This window comes from Hermetia illucens, chromosome 1 (assembly GCF_905115235.1).
Source record: "Hermetia illucens chromosome 1, iHerIll2.2.curated.20191125, whole genome shotgun sequence".
Taxonomy (NCBI): Eukaryota; Metazoa; Arthropoda; class Insecta; order Diptera; family Stratiomyidae; genus Hermetia; species Hermetia illucens.
In genome coordinates, this window is record NC_051849.1 from 66,515,838 (window position 1) to 66,538,351 (window position 22,514).

The 22,514-nt window shown below is 41.1% G+C and overlaps 1 protein-coding gene across 2 annotated transcripts in view; it reads right to left on the minus strand.

Moving 5' to 3' along the window:
* Positions 1-22,514, minus strand: part of LOC119655166 (cadherin-86C) — a 784,156-nt gene that overhangs the window by 703,280 nt on the left and 58,362 nt on the right. The window contains exon 2 of one of the 2 annotated variants that reach the window (XM_038060926.1): positions 17,859-17,898. The exons of the other annotated variant lie outside the window; for it this stretch is intronic. The gene's annotated coding sequence lies outside the window, so the exon portion shown is untranslated. The remainder of the gene's footprint in view (positions 1-17,858; positions 17,899-22,514) is intronic. 2 annotated transcript variants of the gene reach the window in all.

A 22,514-nucleotide genomic window follows, 5' to 3' on the forward strand; every position in this document is an offset into this window, starting at 1 on the left:
AAATAGACACTTTGGGCCAGTTCAGAAATCAACGAAAGAGATAAGTTTCACTTCGAGTTTACTATTAACACAAGCTTATCTGTATAGCAAGAAAATACACTAATCTTCTTGCACTTCTCTAGCTCAGAAAATGATGACGTTTGGGAGGAGGTCCTTGATATCAACCATCTAACCGGCATTGGAACTTTCAGGGTGGATGATCCGGGATCTTTCTCGAATTGTAGTTGAATACTTTTCAAAGACCTCAGGAGATTTGACCCCGTTAACGAAACCAAACCAAATGATGATTCATTTGAACCAGTCCTAAAAACAGAGCACATCTTTACGGCTATTCTTCTATAGACCGGATTCATTTTATGAGCATTGTATAAAGCATGGAGTATCATTCTCTAAAGTGGAGCTATATAGACCAAAATGTAGTCCATCACCTACATGTATACTTCCACATTCGGCATCACCCTTGCTATAGACATAGTCGCGATGGATTCTTTGTCGCAAGTATACTGTTCGTGCTATTTTAAACTGAATTTCGCTTTTATAATAATATCCAAGTATTTAATGGTCGACTTGGAATACATAATTCAATATAATTCCAACTCTAACATGGATGTTTAGAGTTGATGACCGTTCTTATTTTTTCCTCCACAAATGTCAACGTATCCAACCAAGTTCTAACAGCACTGATTTTATCGCATTAGTCTCGCATTGTGAAGATGTTTACCCACTGCAGCCAGCACTACGTCGTCAGCAAAACCCATCGTAATACAAAACGTTCCTGAACGTGGAACCAACTTAATCCTTTATTAGCAGGAGAAACAATAGTAACGAGATAGCTAAGCTTTCGTTACCTGAGACTTTCGTATTAGACTCCAATTTACCGTATTTTATGCACTTATCAAGTGACACTCTGAGGTAGCAAGGACGTAGACGGGGCAGCAGCCCTGACGACTGAATCAACAACAAGTGGCTAAATTGAGCCTTCTCGTGATGGCACTGGAAAACGCTATATTCCCATTGATTTTCTGGTCGTAATACAGTTAGCGAGCGCTCCAAGGCCTTGAGAGATCAGAACCAAGTCTACACGGCAACCCATCTGAAGTGACTTCGATCACGAAGCCTCACGATAGGTAACATAGGAGGGGAATCAGGATAGTCCCCGAGTTCATATGCCTCAGGACAATTCCTGTGGCATGTATTTTCAGCCTGGTTATTTGCGGTTGGCGCCCTAAGGGAAGTTTCATGTTGTGGCTATGTCTACATCCCGAACAGAGTTCTTCGAGCCTCAAGCGTGGAGTTTCGCTGTACAACTCGGGTAACGTTCTCCTTAGTTCAGTTGAGGCTTTCAGTAGGTTTTGCATCCACCAGGACACCAGGATCTACCCCGTGTGAGTCGCTCCTTTTGCGTACTGACACTGCAATATCTCGATACCATGGCTGTTGATTTTCTGGTATATTCTGTAATCATGAAAATTTAATTTTGAAAGCCTTATAAAGAAGCGAATACAATTTTAAAGTAAGCAGCTTTTTCAGCTTTCTTTTTATAGCAGTTTTAAAATGATGCCCTCTTTTACGTGTCTGACCCTAGAATAACCCCTTGAGTGTTAGTTCACCATAAGCACGAATGCTACAACTCTTGTATCTCTTGTTCACTTTTCTGTCGTACATAGGACATCCAAATATTCTCTGGTTTCTACTTCATTTTCAATAAGGTTAATAGAATAATAATAATAAAAGAAAAATAATAATAGAATAATTTTTAGCATGTATCATCGGAGGCAAAATTCGGCTCGACAATTGAGAGAATAGCGTTCAACCAACTCAGCCATGGCTGGTGAGTAGTAAGCTTCTGGCACCAACCCGTTTTACTCATCCTTCTCACTTTCTAACCAACCCGATATGTTTTATCCTTACTCCATTTCATAGCAGCCACTTGGGCCTTCTCCTTACTCTTTAATCTGCCTGAGGATATAATATTGGGCGAGCGGATAAAAATTATCCCTCTACGAACATGCAGATGTCATTATATAGTGTTTACAAAAGAGAGCCACAAGCGCTGAATCTCGAAACGTCCAGGCTTTGAATTATTACTTCATTTGTAAGGGAGGATACTAAAATAATAAACATTTTGAGGAATCAAATTGCTTCCGCTCTGAAAAGTAGGATATTTGATATTGGCTCAATTCATTCTAAGATATTGAGTTTCTGATTTCGTGCTAATGTTATTATGTACTAATAATATAAGTTTTCGGTAATACTTCCCCGCAAATAAGCGATATCTATAAATATTAATTTCCACAAAGTGTATTATTCGCAAATGCAATGGCCCATTTACCGTCCAACCGACGAAAGTCCCTACTCATAAATTAATAATGCAAAGATAGTAAATATGCAGAAAATGGGCACAATTCCCCCAATGTCGCCCGATGAAGTAATGGTTGACCTAATCAAATAAAAGAATGTTTGCGTGTTAGCCGTAACCACACTTAATTTACTGAAATTCTACTTTTAGAGTACATAACGTGGTTGGAGTGAAATCAATGTAATAAATATAATTTCATGTGGTGTCTTGGAACTTAAGTCCTTGTTTGGAATATATAAGTGTGCAGCTATTTAATCTTGGAATTGTGCTTGCCCTGATTTTTTCAGAAGAGTTGATAAGAGAATATATTATAGTAAAATTTGCTTAACAAGTTGGGATACCGAAAGCTGGGCACTTTGAATATAACGGTTTTACGATCATCTTAACTTATCTTAATACTCTACGCATGGTTTGCCATTCGTACATAACTAAAAATGGAAAACGTTCCTTTAATAATTGCTAAACTCCAGATCCCTATGTACCACCCAATATCAGAAACAAGATCAGTTCCGAAAAGTACCAACCGAGCCCTTTCATTTGATACCCCACATGAACATATTCTGTGAAAAAATGTATACCCCCTTTCGCATACATGGGGAGCTCTCCCCCTCAAACACAACACAAAATGGCGCAATTTGCTATATGTAGTGGGATTCACAGACCGAACCTTCTTATCAAATTTTGTCACAATTGGTTCAGCCGTTTCCGAGCAAATCGGTTATGACAGACAGGCAGACAAATATTGAATCGATTTTAATAAGGTTTTGTTTTACACAATGCAAATATGCAAATATGATTCATCTGTTACTTTCTTTTGCTATGAATACTGACATGGGTAAGGGCACTTTGGAAGCAGTGGATGTTTTACTGTTAATACCTGGAGCTTGACACTTCAGGCATGAACAGTATTGCATATTTCTTATGTAAGAATATTTGAGTGTACGTTCGCCCGATTAGCACGTAGCTTGTAATGATTTTGTATTACTTCATCAGATTATTCACTTTACTGTGATGCTGACATTTAAAGTCTTATTTTCAGTAAATTTCCACAAAACAGACAAATGTGGCCTATTATAATGGTGCGATTAACAATAAAATAATAATATTTATCATACAGGATCAGGCGGTAGTATCGAAGCAAAGGTGTAGGTGTAATTATTATCAGAATAGACTTGGTAGACACCAACAAAAGTTTGATAAGTAGGTATGCTTAAGAAGTACTTTATTTTTTTCTAATGAAGCTTAAAGGACATACTGTAGTGCCGAGCACCTACATCTTCTTCTGAATAAAATAAAAACAACAGAAAGAGGACTACGGAAAATATGAACCAGCACCGGAGATTTTCACCATAGCTCCAATCACTGTGAGTCAACTTCTGCAGATTTACCGCGGATAATAAAGACCAGATCCAGTTGAATTATCACAGTCCAAATAAAAAATACTCCCCCTCTCTCCCGAATATAGGAAGGTTCTATAGCAAACACAATTTGGTTTTCTCCGAATCCACTTTACGATTGACACCACTGACCTGGTAACAACGATTATCAAAACTGTGTTCAATTTGGCCAGTTGGGGGTGTCGGTTAAAAGTTCATTGACTAAAATAGATGTCCTCATTCACAGTAGTGGGTTGAGTCGAAAAGACACTATAATGGAACTAAGACATACCTCGCCAGGGCTCAGTAGGGTATCTTCTCCAGTAAAATGCGATTATACTTTGGGGCGTGATGTACAATGTGGTTCTCATTTTCCCCATATTGAAGAAAGTTCCTACCTATAATCGGTTTCTCAATGACTTGACTGGTTATCGTCAGGAAAGACACACTAATGAAACCACCAGCGCCATAAAGACATAGCTAGAAAGGGTTCAATTCGGGAAAGTGGAACAGAAGATGAAGTCGCCTGGATCACCAACTGTAAGAAAATGAATATAGTTAGTATTCGCAGTGATCGTCATACTACCACTTCAATGTCAGTTATCAAGTAACTGGCTACCGTTGTGAGATGGTTATTGATTAACTGATAATTATACCTGTGAGGGGGTACCCTAATTTTAGCATCAGAAGCTCGATGTCTTGCCGTATATTAAGGGTAGCTAAAATGATTCGGAGTCTAGGAGAAGCACTAATAGGAGGGAGAATAAACAGTAACGTCAAGGGGGAAGTGTCTCTAGGACAAACCAATGTATCTGTGAGGATGTCCGTGGAAAGTAGAAAAGAATCTCCTTAAATAAAATATAAAATACTGTTCAATGGTAAACTAGTATCGATGATGCGATGATAATCGAAAAGGTCGCTGAATTCACTCAAGAATTCACACTCGACAATTTTCAGGATTTCTTATTTGCGTCCGAATAGTTCAGGCTGCCACAGTAGAAGGTCGCTACTTAAATCTCATTGGTGGCAAGATATTTCTATTACGACCAGTATAAATGGGTAGTTGAGCACATTGCTTATCACCTCCTCCCCTCCTGAAGTGTACCTCCTGTCTTGATTTAAGTACGTTAATACGCCTCACGGCCCAGTTTCAATTGTATTGTCAGCCCAAAAATTATTTTCTGAGTCGTCACAACCTTGGGAGATTCCGCATTTTACCTGATACTAGGACTAAGGGTCAAAGAAGCCGTAAGAGGTATAGTTACAATACCTGTAGCTGACAATATTATGGGAACTCCAATCACCCGCTTGAAATGCCAAATTTCTTTGATTTCCCGAGCCAGTGGCTCTTAGCTCACCTTCTTCTCCACGGATTTCTGTTCGATGTTGCTATTATGGGTATAACCACATCAATAATATACGTGAAGCAGCCCGCACAAGTTAGAACTTGCCGATCCCAATACATACTAAAAGCAATACTGCGGTTCTGCCGATAAACCCGACATGTTTCCGTGGTTAGATGATGCTTTTATGCAAGGTTTTGGTGGATCACCTGAATTACAGCATTATGCCTGTCCGTACAATGGCGCCATAAGATAACAGCCCGAAATGAGGTGGTCCAAAGCATTCTGCATTGATCGTTCTCTATCCGCTCTTTCATTATGAGCTTCTTATAAGCTCGGGTAGCAACAAGGGGTCCCCAGCACACACATTCGAAAAATGCAATTCAATAAATAGTTGTCAGAAGCAATTCACGTGTTTACCGTGCATTTCCTTGGACTTACATTCATCGATCTACTCATGCTCCGGCTTTACCCGACTCGAGGGATTTATAGACCGATCCTTCAAGTTAAATGGAGTCGGCCCCCAATCTACCTTACAAACAGTTGAAGGCAAGGGACTCGCCTTTTCTTTGCTGTACAAATAAGCACGAAGCCAGACGATTTGGCGATGCTGTTATGCCACCGCGTCAACCGCACCTCTGCTTCCGATATCACGAGGGAGGTTAATCTGCCCCACCGCAGAATTTTAATGATGTATTCGGTATTTGGACATAGTAGTCCACATCGGCCGGACGTTTTCCAGATCGGTTTTCGTTCGCGGCAATATTCCAAATGCATAAGCCAGTGAAGGGATAGCGAACATATTAAGTCCGCTTATTTTAATCCTCCCCGAGAGATACGATTTCAACACCAACTCCACATCGTCCCAGGAATTCGGACAGCAGAGCACCCTTAAGATCATCAACTCGGGCATGGATGTCTCAGCCATAGTTTGAACGTGGAGATCACCAATATGGCATGCGAGTAGTGATAGCCTTTGCAGATGACTTGGATTCGGCACGAATATTATGTCTAAACATGTCAACTATTCACAACAGACTTTTGAAATTGTCATCAGTAACTGTATACAAAGTGTCCGGATAGCTGAGTGGTTAGAGCGCAAGGCTGTCGTACGGAAGGTCGCGGTTCAAATCTCACTGGTGGCAGTGGAATTTGTACCGTGATTTGACGTCGGATACCAGTCGACTCAGCTGTAAATGAGTACCTGAGTCAAATCAGGGTAATAATCTCGGGCGAGCGCAATGCTGACCACATTGCCTCCTAGTGTACCGTAACGGTCTTGAAAGAAGTGCTCTAACACACTTTAAGGCCCTGATCCAACATGGATTGTTGCGCCAACGATTATTATTATTATTATTAACTGTATACAACTTGATGTCATTCAATTACATCAAGTGTGTCAGCTCACATTCAGTAGCCATGAAAGGAGGTTGAATGCCATACGGAACCAAAGTGGAATCCCTTTGGGAGATCGTCCGTATGTATGTTAGATGGGTTCTGACATGTTATTAACCTCGGATAAATGCAAGGTGATATGCCACCCTTCCATGACATTCACAAATTTTTTTTTTAAAAAAAGCCTCCTGAATTCATACGCTGCTGGAAACGGCGACTAATAACGCTGAAAACTAAAAGAGAGATTTGCTGAGAAGAAGAATGAGCTAATCAGTCAGAAGCAAATGTTCATTTTTCAGACTTTTACCATAGATAATTCCTAACGAAAACTATGGGTTAATAATGATCCTTGAACTATAATCATTGAGGATGTTACCTCTAAAACCAAGTGAGCAAATGAAGACTCAGATGTATAGGCATTAAGAAATTATCTGGCGAACAACTGCGCAAACTGAAGGTAATGTTTAAATGCCCATAACGTAAAGTAGAAACTCACTACGGTTGGCAATTTTTTACATGATTACAGAACCTGAAGTAATGTCATCCTCGTAAATGTAGGTATGAATGTGTCCTCTAAACGATTTCTCCATTATATCCTGGACATATGCACGTCCTTAATGTCTGAAGGGAGAATTGTGGATGGGCAGGTGACAGGAATATTACGAGCAGAGTAGGAGCAACGAAGGAATTTGCTTATCCACCACTTCCGCAAGCACTGCCAACATTTAAAGCAGAGGGCTACAAAAGCCGAATAGGCAATCAAAAGGATAGAAAACCAAGGATCTGACAACATTGCAGCGGAGTTCTAGAATGTGAAAAGCTGGTCTCCAACACTCTGACTCAACGAGTTCTTCAATCGCGTAATTATGGCGGTAGAATGAGCTGATGAATTTGAAGAAGTCACCACCGTTCCAATATGGACAAATGAAGGCAATCCAGTAAAATTGTCAAATTACCGCCCCATTCGATTGTTATCTCATACCAGAAGAAGATTTTTGACAACCGCATTTGCGACTTCATTCCAACAACTATGAATCAAGCTGGGATTGTCACGAACTGCAGAACTACTTGCAGAATGTAATCATAAATCATCGATGAACTGCGCAACGAAATTGCATGAAGTGGTATTCCATAACTTGTATTTTTGTGATCAACGAATCAAAGAACGTCTCAAGTGTAAAATCTACCGTAGTGTCTTTCAGCTTGCCACTTTCTACGGTTTTCAGTGTTGGCTGTGGACAGCGGACACCATCTCGCTGCAATGAGGACGGAAATGTTGTATTGGCTTAAAGGCGTAACACACCATAACCGCAGCCGAAAATGTGGACATCCATATCGATAGGTTTACATCAATCGTAAAAAAATGGCGACAAAGGTTAAGATTGACTTGAACGTTGAAGATGGTGGGAAATGATCAAAATGCCGATCAAAGAAACGATGGCTTCGACTCTATATCTTGATTTGATAGGCTCTCGGCTCCACTCGAACAAAGACTAAAACTGAAACAAATGGCTCATTCGATCCAGACGAGCCGACTTCGCGAAAGGCAGCAAGAAGGAGGGGAGTGTATAACTTCTTATGTCGTTCTTCTTCTACCCTCCCCTTTCTGAGTAAACTATTCAGAGTAGTTCTTGTTCATACCCACCTGCGCTTTCACTCCTAATTTATTATTTGAATAATCGTGACGAAGAATCCAATTTAAATCTAGGCCTTCATTTCAAAAACCATAACGGTGCACTGGGAGACAATGCGGTCAGAATCAAGCTCGCCCAAGATATTACCCTGCTTTAACTCAGGTGAAGCAACCTGGCTTAATTTTCGACCGGGCCCGGGTCAGTCCTGCGCCTCGATTGAGGTGAACGTGCTGGCATTTATCCGAGGCTTTTTATGATGATCGCTTTGATCATTTTTGAAAATGCTTTCTTGTGCTTCTCTCATTACCTGCAACTAGCTGTCACCAGCTATACTTAATATAAATAAATCTTTCGTTGAATCCACCATGGACTACGTGAGGATGCAAGTAAATGAGTCCAAGCCAAACAAATACGTGTCTGCATGCCTATATTGATACCCTTGCTGGAACGACGAAGGAGTCGCGAAGCGTTCTTCGAAATAGGCGCAATGATATTTGCCCTCTACAAGAAACTTGAGATGGTGTGATGTCAGAGGTTGTGACGTAGACCGCGAATTGGCCTCTATTTTGGTAGCTCATCCATGCACTATGGTGCCGGTGTTGCCATCTCTACGAGTTTTCGTGATGCCATTAAAAATGCTGAGCCATTTGATGGCCAGCTTATGAAACTCACTATTATATAAGCTGACCGCACGATTCGTTTCTTCCCTGCATACGCATCACAGATAGTCGACCTATTGCCGAGAAAGATTCCTTCTGGCTACAGCTTGTTAAGGAGGCCTGCAACGTGTCTGCGGACAACTATGGATGGTGAAAAAGTAGATAGTTGCAGGTCCCATGGGAAAAAGGTTTCAACAGCTAATGAAAATAGCGAGCATATAACCAATTTTGTAGACACTCGCAACCTCATACTTCTCAATATATGGTTTATTAAATGATTGTGTCATTTTGTGACATTTTCTAGACAGGACAGTAAAATAAAAGTATAGTCGGCTTGCATATCTTCTGTCGACATACTATCTACCTACCAACCTACCTACCCTCACTGACAGTAAATGGTGGCTGTTTCATGTGAAAGGGCGGTCATGGGTCGCTACCCACTGATTCGTTCTCCGAAGGTACGCCCGGAATCATTCCCCCTTCATCTTTTGTAAAATAGAGTTCATGTTTTGTCGACGAGTAAATCATGGTTCACGCTGACCAGCCCGTCCACCAGGATACATGTCTTAAGTGAATCCAAACATGCCTAAAGTGTTCAGAGACCACACACTCAAAACCAAATTCCCCAGTGGCTACGGCGGCCACCGTACTCTGTAACGGCTTGGTTTGCGGTCCTTGATGAAAAAAAATTTGATCGAAAAAAATCATAGGTTTAATATTATTGTTATTTCCAAAAACACATAATAGTCATTGGGGAAGTTCAAAATTTCGTGGCGTTTTCAGGCTTGGTCAAAAATAAAGTTTCCTAGAAAAACATATCTTATCTTCTAGTAGTTCTTAGAAAACAATATGCACCCAAATATATTAATTACCTATTATCAGTAAGGAGTCTAAAAGCAATTACCAAAACTCTAATTTCGCAATTATTTGATTGAAGGAAAGTTGCAAAACGTCATGCAATCCTCAAAGTCATTCCGTGTCCATTAGGAAAGTATATGCAGAAAAACACTACAAAAACAACGGCACTGGGAACAACACCTGAAATAATACAAACTTTCTGTTTCAACCATAAAACAATTTTGTTAAGTCATCGGATTTCCAACTATCTTGATTAATTGATCTCATTTGTCACTGGCATATCAGTTTCGCCGGTATTTATACAACACCATAAAATCTCGGCCGTAATAACTCGAGTCCTACAACTGCAAAATAATATGTCTCTAATTCGATAATAAATTGTATCGGAGCGCGTATCTAAACAACTAAACGTTTCGAGTATGACAAGACAATAATTTTCCTGAATGATTGGCAACACCCAGTCATATAAAATATGAGCTTTCCATTCGAAAATACGCAGGCGGTCTACCGTGCGATTTTCACAATTTCGACTCCAATTCACTGGCCAGAGTCCCTTCTATTCGGTGCCATGACTTTAGATAAATATCAGCTGCAAAGTTTAGTACCACTCGTAATTCCCATATTGCAGTGAGTATTATAATTATTGCACATTTCAGCAATATTTTATGGCGTTTTTCAATAAATTTTTGAAATTTTCCAGTGAGAGTCGACGCTCAGTAGTTTCTTTGGAAAGCAAGAAAAACGCTTTTAATTCATAGAAAAGAAAAGTGATCTAAAAGGCACCCAGCCATTCAGTCGATAATACTATTGAAAAAGCACAGGAAAACCCGGTTTAGATTATAATATTCGTAACGTTTCTTCAAAGTATCAAAATCGATTCATTTTAGAAGATACTTTTCCATACAGATGATAATTTAAGGTAAGATCAGAAGACCAAACGTATATGATATGAAAATGAAAAAGAATTTTGGTCTTGAACGCAGAATTGGCTCCAAAGTGTAATACTAACTGGACCCTAGGCACAATTTTATAACATCGGTTACTTAAATTTTATTACAACTGATTTTCTCTCCTATGCACCTTTACGTCCGGCAGCTATTCTTGCATACATAACTTCAGATACGGACGTACGAGTCCCAAAGATTATTTTAAATACCGAACACTAAGAATTACCGGTTTAATGTAAAATTTACGTACGAGGCACAGTAGCAGATATCTCCCCTCGACTTGGGCTCTTATTGCGTACAAAGATTGAAATTGGCTACTTACTCGATAGGCTAATTAAAACATCAATAACACTATTAGTAACCTCATACGAGGCTCGCAATTTGCAATATAAGAAAATGGGAATTTCACACACCAGAGGTGCAGATTTTACTAATGGCGTTTCGAAGATAACATCGCAAAAGTAGTGAATTGAAATTGAAATATTGAAAGAAGATCAATTGATAGCAATTAGTAATGCATCACGTTGCAGATAGTGGATTTCAACAACGAATATATTATGCATCAGGCGGGCAGCCGGTCTCTGCAGAGCCGTGTGCACTTAGAGGTAATTCGATACATGAGTGCGTAATTGGAAAACCATTACAGTATAAGTGAATAAATCGAGATCGGAAAATAACAGTCCATAAGTAGCCCCCGCTTTCCGCAATTCGTTACTGAAAATAAGTTGATAAGCTGCTCTCCATTCTTCTCAGCAGCCATACTTGATTTTAGAAACTTTTGTGCCCTCAATTCTTCGAATATTCATGAAATGAACAGCGATTGTCTGATCTTGAATGTAATCAAGCCTGAAATAGGGAATTCCTTCGTGGCATTACCCAAATAAGAATGCACTTCCTTCATATTTCAAGCACTCCAAAGATTTATATGATGCATCCATAGGCGGATGGATACGTACCATACACCTAGGTAGTAGAATGGGTCAAAGTGCAGTATAGGTTCCAGAGGGACATGGTCTAGTACTAATGATTGAGCATCAAACTAATAGCAACCACTACTACCAAACCCTAATTGAATCTTCACGTGAAGTTTGCTGCTAGTTCTTAACAAAAAGTTACAGATGGAGAAACATGAAGGCCTCCCTGTACAGGCTACCCAGCAGTTAGCCGATACCTTGTCCCAATAAAAGGCTGATGTAACAGCATGGTGTGTTAGACAGGATCCCGCTCTATAGCAAAGAGCCACAACACCATATATTATAGCGGCCGTCCAGTAAACCATGTGCTCCAAGCAGGTTTCTTAATCAGTCAAAACATGAAACCGGCTTGGAAAAAATAAGCAAAAGGCTATGCACTCTGCACTTCCGAGCTGAATTTAGAAATATAACCCTCATTAACGTTCATGCTCCTACAGACTCGGAGAAGGATACCTTCTACGAAGTAGCTGAGCGAACCGAAGTATCGCCCGAAATGTTTGTTGAAAATACTTGCTCGGAAAGCGGTCCACAAGCATACATTGGCCCCTTCAAACAGGACCACTTTCAACCAAATTGACCACATGTTGATCGAACGCCACCACCTCTCAGCCTTAATGAATGTCAGAACATATATGGAGGCCAATATAGACCGCCGCTATCTTGCGACATGGTGCTCCGGGCTCGAGTTACAACCGCATAAAATCCCCTCTGACAATCCGGTGAAAGTGAATACTGAAGCCATTCACAATACCGCCCTTCGCAACCCCAATACGGGGGAAATGGATGACACCATGATCGCAGCTAACAGATGTCCTGCAGATGAACCATCAACAAATGATCGTTACAACCACCTGAGTACGTTATCATTAATACGGCCACAAATATACTTGGCCCCAACCGCAAGAAAATTCGGAACTGCTGGTTCGAAGATCAATGTAAACTAGCAACAGAACGAAAGAATGCTGCATACCGGGCAATGCTGCACTCTCAAAGAACGCAGGTACGCACAGAGGCCTATCATGAACCTCGTCGAATGGAGAAGTGACTTCACCGACAAAAAAATTGAGCCTGGGAGAACCAATAAGTCTGCAAACTGGAAAAGTACAAGCGCAGAAGTTTTACCAACAAGGGGGCAGGATGAAGCCTTATACACCACGATGCCCATCTTCCCGAACCAAGAAGGGAATTTCCAGAATTTCCGACAGAATGGCCATATTGGAGCACTGGGTTGGTATTTTGATGAACTGCTCAACAAACAGGATGTCGGTGATAAGTTGGGCATTTTGATGAACTACTCAATAACCAGAATATCGGCGAGTTCAAGGTCCCGCCAACTGAAGACAATGGACAAATGCTGCCACCACTAAGCAAGGAAGAAACAATCCGTGCAATCCATCGAGTTGAAAACCATTATCTGTCTCATACATAAAAAGGGGGATATCACGCGGTGCAGCAATTATGGAGGTATCACGTTGCCGAGTACCATTTATAAAATATTCTCCGCTATCTTACTAGGTGGGATAACCCCATGCGCCCAGAACATCCTTGGCCATACCAAAGAAGCTTCAGTTCATTCAAATTTGCAACAGATTAGATTTTCTCCTTGCGGCAAGTGATGGAAAACTGTTGGAATATGGCCATTAGTTGCACCATCTTTTCATCGACTTCAAGCCGCCTATGATAGCATAGCAGGGTAAAATTGTACACAGCCATGAGAGAATTCAGTGTCCCGACGAAATCGATCAGATTGATTAAGATAAAAGCAGGGTCACTCTTGATACCATTCTTCATGCGTCCTCTTTAAACTGGCCCTGAAAAAAGTTGTCCGTAATGTAGATGTAAATGCGAGTGGCACCATCCTCTTCAAGTCCACGTAGGCCACTAGCTGCCTACGCTGACGAAATTGACATTATGGGAAAAATAACCCGAGATCTACAGTCTGCCTTCATCCAGATCCAGCACGCGACGATTGGTGCGGAATCTTGGGCTGCACATTAAAGAAAGCGAGACGAAGTACAGGGTGACAATACCAGCGCCAAAAACCAAAGAATTAACAATATCGAATCGCATCGGTCAAACGAAAACAATAAAGACAGGAGACAACAACTTTGAGACCATTGATAATTTTTCCTATCCAGGGTCGAAAACCACAACCGATAACAGCTATGACGATGAACTCTGCACACGGTTGTTGGCTGCCAACAGAGCCTATTACAGATTTCAAAAACTATTTCGCTCGGAACATCTCACCACAGGGTTCGAAGAATTGTTAGCACCCTACATGAAGATGGACGATTCCGCAGCCTACATAACAATGAAATCTATGAACGATACCACGGCTGTCTGGTTGTGGATAAAATCCGGCTCAGCAGATTTCAAAGCGTGGGTTACCTAATCCGTATGGGTGAGGATGGTACAGCCCGGAAAATCTATAAGGGCAATATCTATGGAAGGAAAAGAAGACGAGGCAGACCCTGCCTGAGATGGAGCAATGGCGTAAGTCAGGATGCCAGACAGCTTTTGGGGATATCGAATTGGTGAACCTCGGCGCAAAACCGGGACGCGTGGAGTTCCTTATGAGGGCAGGATACCGGTTGTTGCGCTGTTATATTTGGTGAAAAAAAAGTTTACACCCCCTCCCCTTAAATTCGACGTAAAAGGATGTAACTCACGCTATGCGTGAGCGTTCACAGTTTCTACCTTTCCACCAAATTTGGTATCAATCGCTGCTACAGTCTCCGAGAAAAATGCGTGTAACGGACAGATAGACAAACAGACAAACAGACAGTAAACCGATTTTTAAAAAAATAGTTAAAAATGATGGCCAAAACCTTTCTTATTTAGATTGTAATGATGATTAGTATCTGCGAATAAATACAATAGTGTTGTAACTAACCAAAAAACAGTCTTTTCGTTTCATTCAAACACCGAGGACAACCAAAAAGTTCAACGCCCACAAACTTTACTAACATATAGATATATCTGCCTCGAGTAATTAATACTGTGCATAAGTAATAACTAAAGCAAACCACAAAGGAAACTATAATGCTCTCATGGGCAACACTATTCATATGTGTCCACTTTATTTAATTGATGACGTCATACGAGATGTGTATGACAGGAGTGCGTGAAGTTCATGTGAAATACACAAATTTGACCTTCGCTTACTTTATTAACAATAGTTGGATTTCCTTTGAACTTTCAAGAAGTATGTCTTGCATTATCACTTATACTGAAACCACTTCTAGGATGAATTTAAGGGGACTTTCAAAATTTTCAGCAGTTTCGTTCGTTCAGTCGCCCTATATGGTTCTGAGTGTTGGTCGACTATAAAAAAAAATTAATTGCCCCTCGCGATAATGGAAACGAAGATGTTGCATTCGATCAGTGACATAACATACCATGATCACATCCGAAATGAAGACTTCTGCGGTCGATACGGGGTTTGCGCTAATCGCGGAAAAATTGCCAGAGAGGCGTTTTCGATGGTATGGTCATCTAATTCGCGCTAATGAGAATTCACTTTCCAAAATTTATCTGAACATCGAAATCGATGGGAAACGACAAAAAGGCCGGCCGAAGCAACGATGGATTATAGAATGCTGGCTTTGAAAGCTTCGCGGTTCCATCGAATCATGCAAAATGGCACAACCGATCAAGACGAACCGACCACGCTTGTAAACAAAGGCTGAAGAAGACATTATTGGAGTAATGATCTTCATATTGATCTACGCAGTGTCAGTTTGAGAAAAAGCACTTCATGGCATGTATGATGCCGAAAAAGTGAGAACAGTCCTACTGTGTGATGCAGTATTCATCAGGAATGAAGCCAACCAGAGGCAGAGAAAATTTCGAGCACTATCACAGCACGGCATCACAGTTGGAAACCAGTGAAAGGAGGCTTATGAATAATTAGCAACACGAAGAGCACGAAGCAGATTGTAATCCCATCTACTTTCTTTTTGAGGAACGGAGGACATCGTGCTTATTTATTTTAAACTGAACAATTGAACCCGAGAAGACCCAAAGGTACTGGCTGCATCCATCCAGCATAAGCCGCAATCTATTACGATGCTATTACGAACAACGTAAACAGAAAAAAGGTGATGAGGGGTTTGCTGAATCCTCTTGGCATTGTAATAGCTTATAAGGATTCTACGGAAAAGAGAGCAAGTACGATGTGATCCTGGCGGACTTCGGTTAAGAGTCAAATTGCTTTGAAATTTCATCGCGATACAGCATGCGGCATTTTGCACTGTCGCTTCAATAAATGGTATTAGACCTTCTTGAATGAATCTCCTACGCAGACCATTTTAGAACACTTCTGGTGTTGATGGTGACAGGCTTCATTATACACGAGAGATGGAACCGGCACCGGACATTGTAAGATTGTGAATTTGGGTAGAGTGCTACACTCATATCATAAGTTACTTGTCATCATGCAGAAGCTGGCTTTTTTTTTGATGAAGTTTTCGTTGGTACCCAGCAAGATACTATCCTGGTATTCCGCTCTGAAAAAGAATGCTCTCCAAAGCGCCGATATGTAACTACGTTTAACCACAGTATATCAAGTCTGAAGCGTTAGGAATCTAGTTCGAGTTGGAAAACACCAATATTCTGGCAACTGGAAGGCTATTGTCGGAAAGTATATGTACACATATTCCGAAATATCTCCGCAAAGCAGTAACTGAAGGCAGTTCACTAGAAAGATAAATTGAAATTTGCAGGTCGCCAGCACACAAACTTCCAGAAGTTACAAAAGGCTAAGGAAAGGAAGTTGCCATGGTGCAAGAAATTTGAAAATTTTTGAAAAATCCAAAGATAGTATCGGTGTTTTAGCACCTGAATCTTTAGTTTGAGGCTGTATAGCAATAATGTATTATGGTTTATCTACAAAAAAGGTGACAAGTTGACGTGTGACAATTACAGAGACTCACTAGTTTGTACGTCCTATAAAATCTTCACAAAAACTCTAGAGAGAAGAAGACAAGATGATTGGTGAATGCCAAGGAAGTTTTCGAACTGAAAGATCGACCATTGACCAGCTATTTACAGTCAAACAGGTGCTATAAAAATGCTGGAAATTCAACTTCCATGTCCATGCAATATTGGTTGACTCCAAGAAGGCATTTGGCAGTATTGACCGATATGTACTATACAAAGCAATGCCTGAGTTAAGAATTCCAGCACAGCTAGTGCGCCTTAGCTGAATGACAATTCCCCACACAACAGCGCACATCAGAGTCAATAATAGCCTAACAGATGGGTTTGAAACAAATGTCGGATTAAAACAAGGAAATGGGCTGGCACCTCTACTATTCAGTCTGGCATAGTTGCTTATGGACACAAAAGACATGCTACTCTATAACCACTGCAAAATCGTCGCATATGCTGACGATATAAACATCATGGCACGATCTTTCACGTCAGTAAAGGAGATTTTTATAAACCTTGATAAAAAAGCAAACGAAGTTGGTCTATGAATTAACGAAAATTATGACGAAAACGAAAAAAAGTACGCCTGCAAATTATTGACGAAAACAACAAGATATAGGAAGCTTTATTTACTAAGGTGTACAAATGACGAAAAATGGGAGTAAAATTGACGAAAAAAACGACGAATTCAGCTCGTAAACAGACCCTTCAACTCGATCCTGCTGATACACAGGAAAACAAATCTCCTCACGCAGAAATCCATGATAAGACCTGTGCTGTGCTAAGGATGTAAAACATGGACTCTAACACAGACTTCCGAAAACTGATCATTACTATGGAGAGGAAGATTCTGAGGAAAGTAATAGGAACAGGACGCTCATGTGTGATGAGTTGTACTAAATATGTAACAACCCTGAAGTCTCTAAATTAATCAAACCTCGGAAATTGCAATGGGCTGGCCCCTTTCAGCGTATGGACCATCTACCACCTACCTAAAAAGGGAGGGTAAGAGAGGGCACAAAGATGAAAATGAGTGGGGAAACCCCAAAAGCGCCGGGCTCGCTGCTCGGATTTCCAAATGGGAAAACGCAATGGATGATTGGAAGAAAGACAACATGAAGGCCAAAGTTCAAAGTGCCCTGTACAACCTCGACGACAACGATCATGACAAATAAAGCAATAATGCAAAACAGCTGAATTTATTGGAATTAGTTACGCATTTGGATCTAATGTCAATCTTTGACTTTTTGGCTATCACTACCACCATTCGGAAATATAAAAATGCTGTTCATTTGGAGGTCAACTAGCCTTATTTCGTTTGTGTTCAGAAAGGATTAAAGTTTGCTATTAAGATAACGTAATTAATGTTTATACTTACAGCTCAGAGGGTCATGTTGTCATCTAATCCGTAAACTCACCTAAAATAAGAAAGAATTTGTTGATTATAATTAATTTCGTCTTGATAACTGCAAGAATAATTTTTCCTAACAGTAGGGGGCGGTTATGTGCAAATTGAGCAATGAGAAAAGATATGCGAATATGCTTTGAGACGACCACATTCGGTTATATTTTAAATAGCGTTCTTGCTAAATTATATTCGTACTGACCGTGATCTCACATGGAAGGACTCATTTTTAGTGAAAAAGACTCCATTCCTGCTAAACTGAAAATTAAAGAAATGTTCACCCACTAAAACCAGAGTTAGCTCGTCTAGTTAGGTTTCTTTTCTTCTATACTCGCCTGTAAGAACGTTTTCCTGGCCTTTTCCGTTTGGAAATGTACGTTCATGGTATTGATAGCATCTTAATTCCCCTGGCATGCTGGCATTCCCCGATCCTGATTTTCCAGTTCTAGCAATTAACCCCGACTTACTTTTAGGTTGAAGAGAATGAAAGTATACATACTCTGGCTCCACCGGGATCATTGCAGTTTATGCAATCAGGTGAAACGTCCAATTTGAACCAGAACAAGTACTGACGATCCTCTCCATACCTCATGAGAAGCTGGATGCGATTATAAGTAATCAACGAGTGATCGAACGATTCCGCTTACATTGTTCTTTAAAAGGAAGCAAATCGCGTATAGGTGATTCAGGACTAGATCCAGCACCGCAAATTTTCTCCTATTTGAGGAGGCCAAACTTCTGTGGAAGATGATTGTTGGTGAGGTGAAGCTGAAAGAGAACCTTTGCCCAGTTACCGCCCTATTGCTCTCATAAATGTATTTGCCAAATTGCTTAATTCTATGATCAAGGTTCGTATCAATAATTTCATTGATGAATGTAAACTCCTGCCTTCTAACTGTTATGCCTATTCGGCAGGCAAATCTACGTATGCTTGCATCAATGTGATCCTTTTACACATTTCGATAGCAAAAGGTACTGAATGTGAAGACCGCTTATGAGAATGTCACATTCCTACTGAAATTGTTTTATGGGTGTCAAGGATAATGTCCAGTCAACGCCCGCAACTAGGGCTGGACAGCGTTCAAGTTGGAAATGGCATTTCCCAAGGATGTGTTTTAAGTCCAATGTTTTTTAATATCCACATAACATCCCTGCATAATAAATGCCCTGATAGATTTCCTCATTTTGGCCACTGGAGATGATTCGTTGTCGACTTCCGAATGTTTGCAAACACAGGTAAATACGTTTGATGTTGAATCCCGAAGATGGGGCTTACCAATCAACATAACATCTAAATCTCAATCTACATCCTTCAAGGGAGGTAATACCCCTGCTCAATAAAACTAATAATCTTACCCTCGCCCATGTCAAATCATCACCTTTTTAGGTAGGGAGATAACGAGGACGTGTTCGGTCAGAGACTTGTAGAACTCCATTATTCCTAAAACCCTAACAGCAAGCAAGTTGATTAACTGTTCAGCTGGTTTTTCTTGGAGCCCCGTAAGGCCATCAATCTCTATAGATCTGTGGTAAGGCCCATTATAGAGTATGCCGCGACGCCCACTAGAAATCCGCCAACAAAAAATTTCAAAACGAGCTAAACTCAATATCTGCTTGTAGATGAGAAAATGCTTGGGGCTGACCATAACCACCCCATTGCACCAGATTTTTACTTTGGCCAACGAGACGCTTCTCCGTCTCAAAAGGCCCCTCCGGGTAGAAGAACATGAAAGGAAAGAAATTCCAAAGCCTATCATTTGGTGGTTCAGAACCCAGATGCTGAAAATGGTCTCTCCCCGATTTATAAGTCGTTCCGGCGCTTGTTTGACACTGCGATTCCCAATTTTATTCCCGCAACCTCTAATAAGGTTCATGTTATTCTGTCGTATGATTTGAAAGGCACCTGCGCCCAGGCGACGGATGCGTGTGGCAGGGCAATGAGGGGTCTCAAATCAACGGGTTCCGCACATCTGATCCTGCGTTCATGCGTAGTGGTTCTGCCTATGTGGTGGTTGCTCCGGAAGAACACAAGTCTCATGCTTGTCCTTGGATGTCAATTCGGCTTTGGCAGCCGAACCCCTTGCCATGCTTCAGGCCATCAAAGTGGCTCTCAGGATAGGTGAAGAGAAGGTTGCTATCATTACAGACTCTCTCCACACTTGTAAATTACTCAAACAAACTCTCCATTGCATCACATAGTGGGCAAAATAGCGATATCACGTTCCAAAGGACCAATTTTCTCTAACATTCACGCTACCTTACCCATAATTCAACCGAAGGCTACGCGTACGCTTACAGCTTTCGAATAAAAATTACTGGATCGTTTTCAAACCAATCACACATATAACAACGTTTTTCACAAAAAGTTTGAAAACATAGATTGTCCGTGCAGTCGGTGAGGGGTTTCTCGAATATACACAGCCGTATGGTGTCCCAGATTTGGCCAGTGTATTCCAAGCGTAAGTACTGGCGATACTGAGAGTTTGTCGATGGCTGGAGCATGATCCAAGAACCAAACGTAACATTGCCATTCTGACAGACAGCCAAGCAGTCAGTAAGGCCTCACTCAGCGATAACATCTTTCAGGCTCGTAAGGCAGTGCAGAAACGCCCTAGGCAGTCTGGGTGGCGCACTCATGGTCATTCTCATCTGGGTTCGCGGACATAGAAACATAGAGGGGAATGAGCCGGGGCTCTGCTGCTGATGTCTGATAACACTTTCACGGTTAGAGAAACTAACGAACACATAACCTTCGAGTGTAAGGATTACGTCGAGTTTCAGGTTAAGTGTAGATAATACAATAAGTTTTTTCACCTTCAACAAATCTTTCTGAATAGAGATCGTTGCATGATTGGTGGCCTTTTGTATTTCTTTAGGGAGGCTAGAGTCAGACTATAAAATATATAGTTTCAGTTTCTTGGCGGCAACGCATTTCCTGCTATCCCCGTTCTTGTTTCTGGCATTGATCTATCATTACCCCTCGGCGCTCCAATGGTTCGTAATGTTTAGTAGAGTCTCAGAGAAGTACCTGATCCACACGGAGTCAGATACCTTTAAACTACCCAGCAGCCTCTATGTGTTCGTGCATCAAGTTGCTACAGGCTTTCTGGTCTGGGCTGGGGCCCATTCGAATGAAGGATGCATACAGCCTTTCAATTCACTCGAAAGAATACTGAAGCTCGGACCTCAACCACCCTCGATTCTACAATGCATCCTGTTTTTCCCGGATCTCATCTTTTGGTACACTAAAACTTATAATCCATCCTGGTCATCACCATCAACTACGAGAACGACTAGACTAGACTAACATGCATCATAGCCTAATTTTTGCAACTTATGTGTTATCAACCCTTATGTGGCTGACTAAACATTCATAACCCTAAAACATTCATGGCTAACATCTGTTAAGCTTGCAACACGTATCCAGTCTGTTCGGGGAGGGTTTGACACTTACGTGGTTGTATGTCGGCTAATTAAAAAAAGAGTCAAACAAAATAAATTTGTGTTTAGTTGTATCAGTTCCTGTTTGGACTGTTAGCCTGCCGGGTCTCAGGGGACAAACAAAAAACAAGAACAACAACCCCGGTGGGAGGATGAGAGGGTGAAAAGGATACGTAAGAGAAAGAGGAGGTTTGTCCCGTTCCAATGTAGCGGGCACCCTCCCTTTATAAAGTTACTATGGCCAGAAAAGGGAAATTTTGGTGCCATTAATAGGCTTACTGATTGGACAATTATTGCTGCCCCTCCATTTTCCGCACCCATGCGAATGCCATCTACTTAGCCACTTTACTCCCTCCTCGGGTGAGGCTGACAAATCAAGCTTTCCCATGATCATGCCAAAATGCCCCTCACCTCACGCATTTCCCAGGAGGCAGCGTCAATCCAAACATCACAATTATGATGTCAAAATTTCTCCTTCTCCACGCCTTGGAGGCCCCACAACTTTCTAACGGGGGGAGGGGGCTGATAGCCGCAATTTCTTTATGGAGTTCAAAAGAGAGAACTTTCCGTTTCTATGTCCATAGTCTCTTAGGCGATAGAATTCAAAAGTTAATCCACTTTGGGGCGCCATCACTTTTCAAGGGAGGATTCTCTTAAAATTTGCCAACAGGACTAGAAAGGAGGAATCTTTCCCCTGCATCTCCTCCCTATCTCAGCTATCTCTGGGCCTAAGGTTAGGCATTCAAACTTTACCGTGACGATATGAAGAAACCCCACTTCCAGGCACCATAACTTTTTAAGAGGGGGATGACCGCCGTGATTTCTCATCGGGCCTGAATATGGAAGTCATCCTCCTCTCTTCAAAAACATTCCCCGCCCTCTTCGAGAATGGGGTTCAAAATGCAACCTTGAGACAGAGTAAAAGCTAACAAGGCATATGTATCACCTGGTTTGCAAACACAAAATTTCTTACAAAACATTCAAAGAGACATTCCAAAGTTTTTCTACCTCCCGAAGAGCGGAACCTCTCCTAAGATCACAGAATAAATGAAATCAAACGCACTGATTCCCAGAAATCCAATTTTCAATTCTGCAACATCGAGGCATAAATCTTCACGGAATCAATAATTTATTTTCGATTTATTGGAAGACATTAATCATAAAACCCAAACGTCATCCACGCAATAT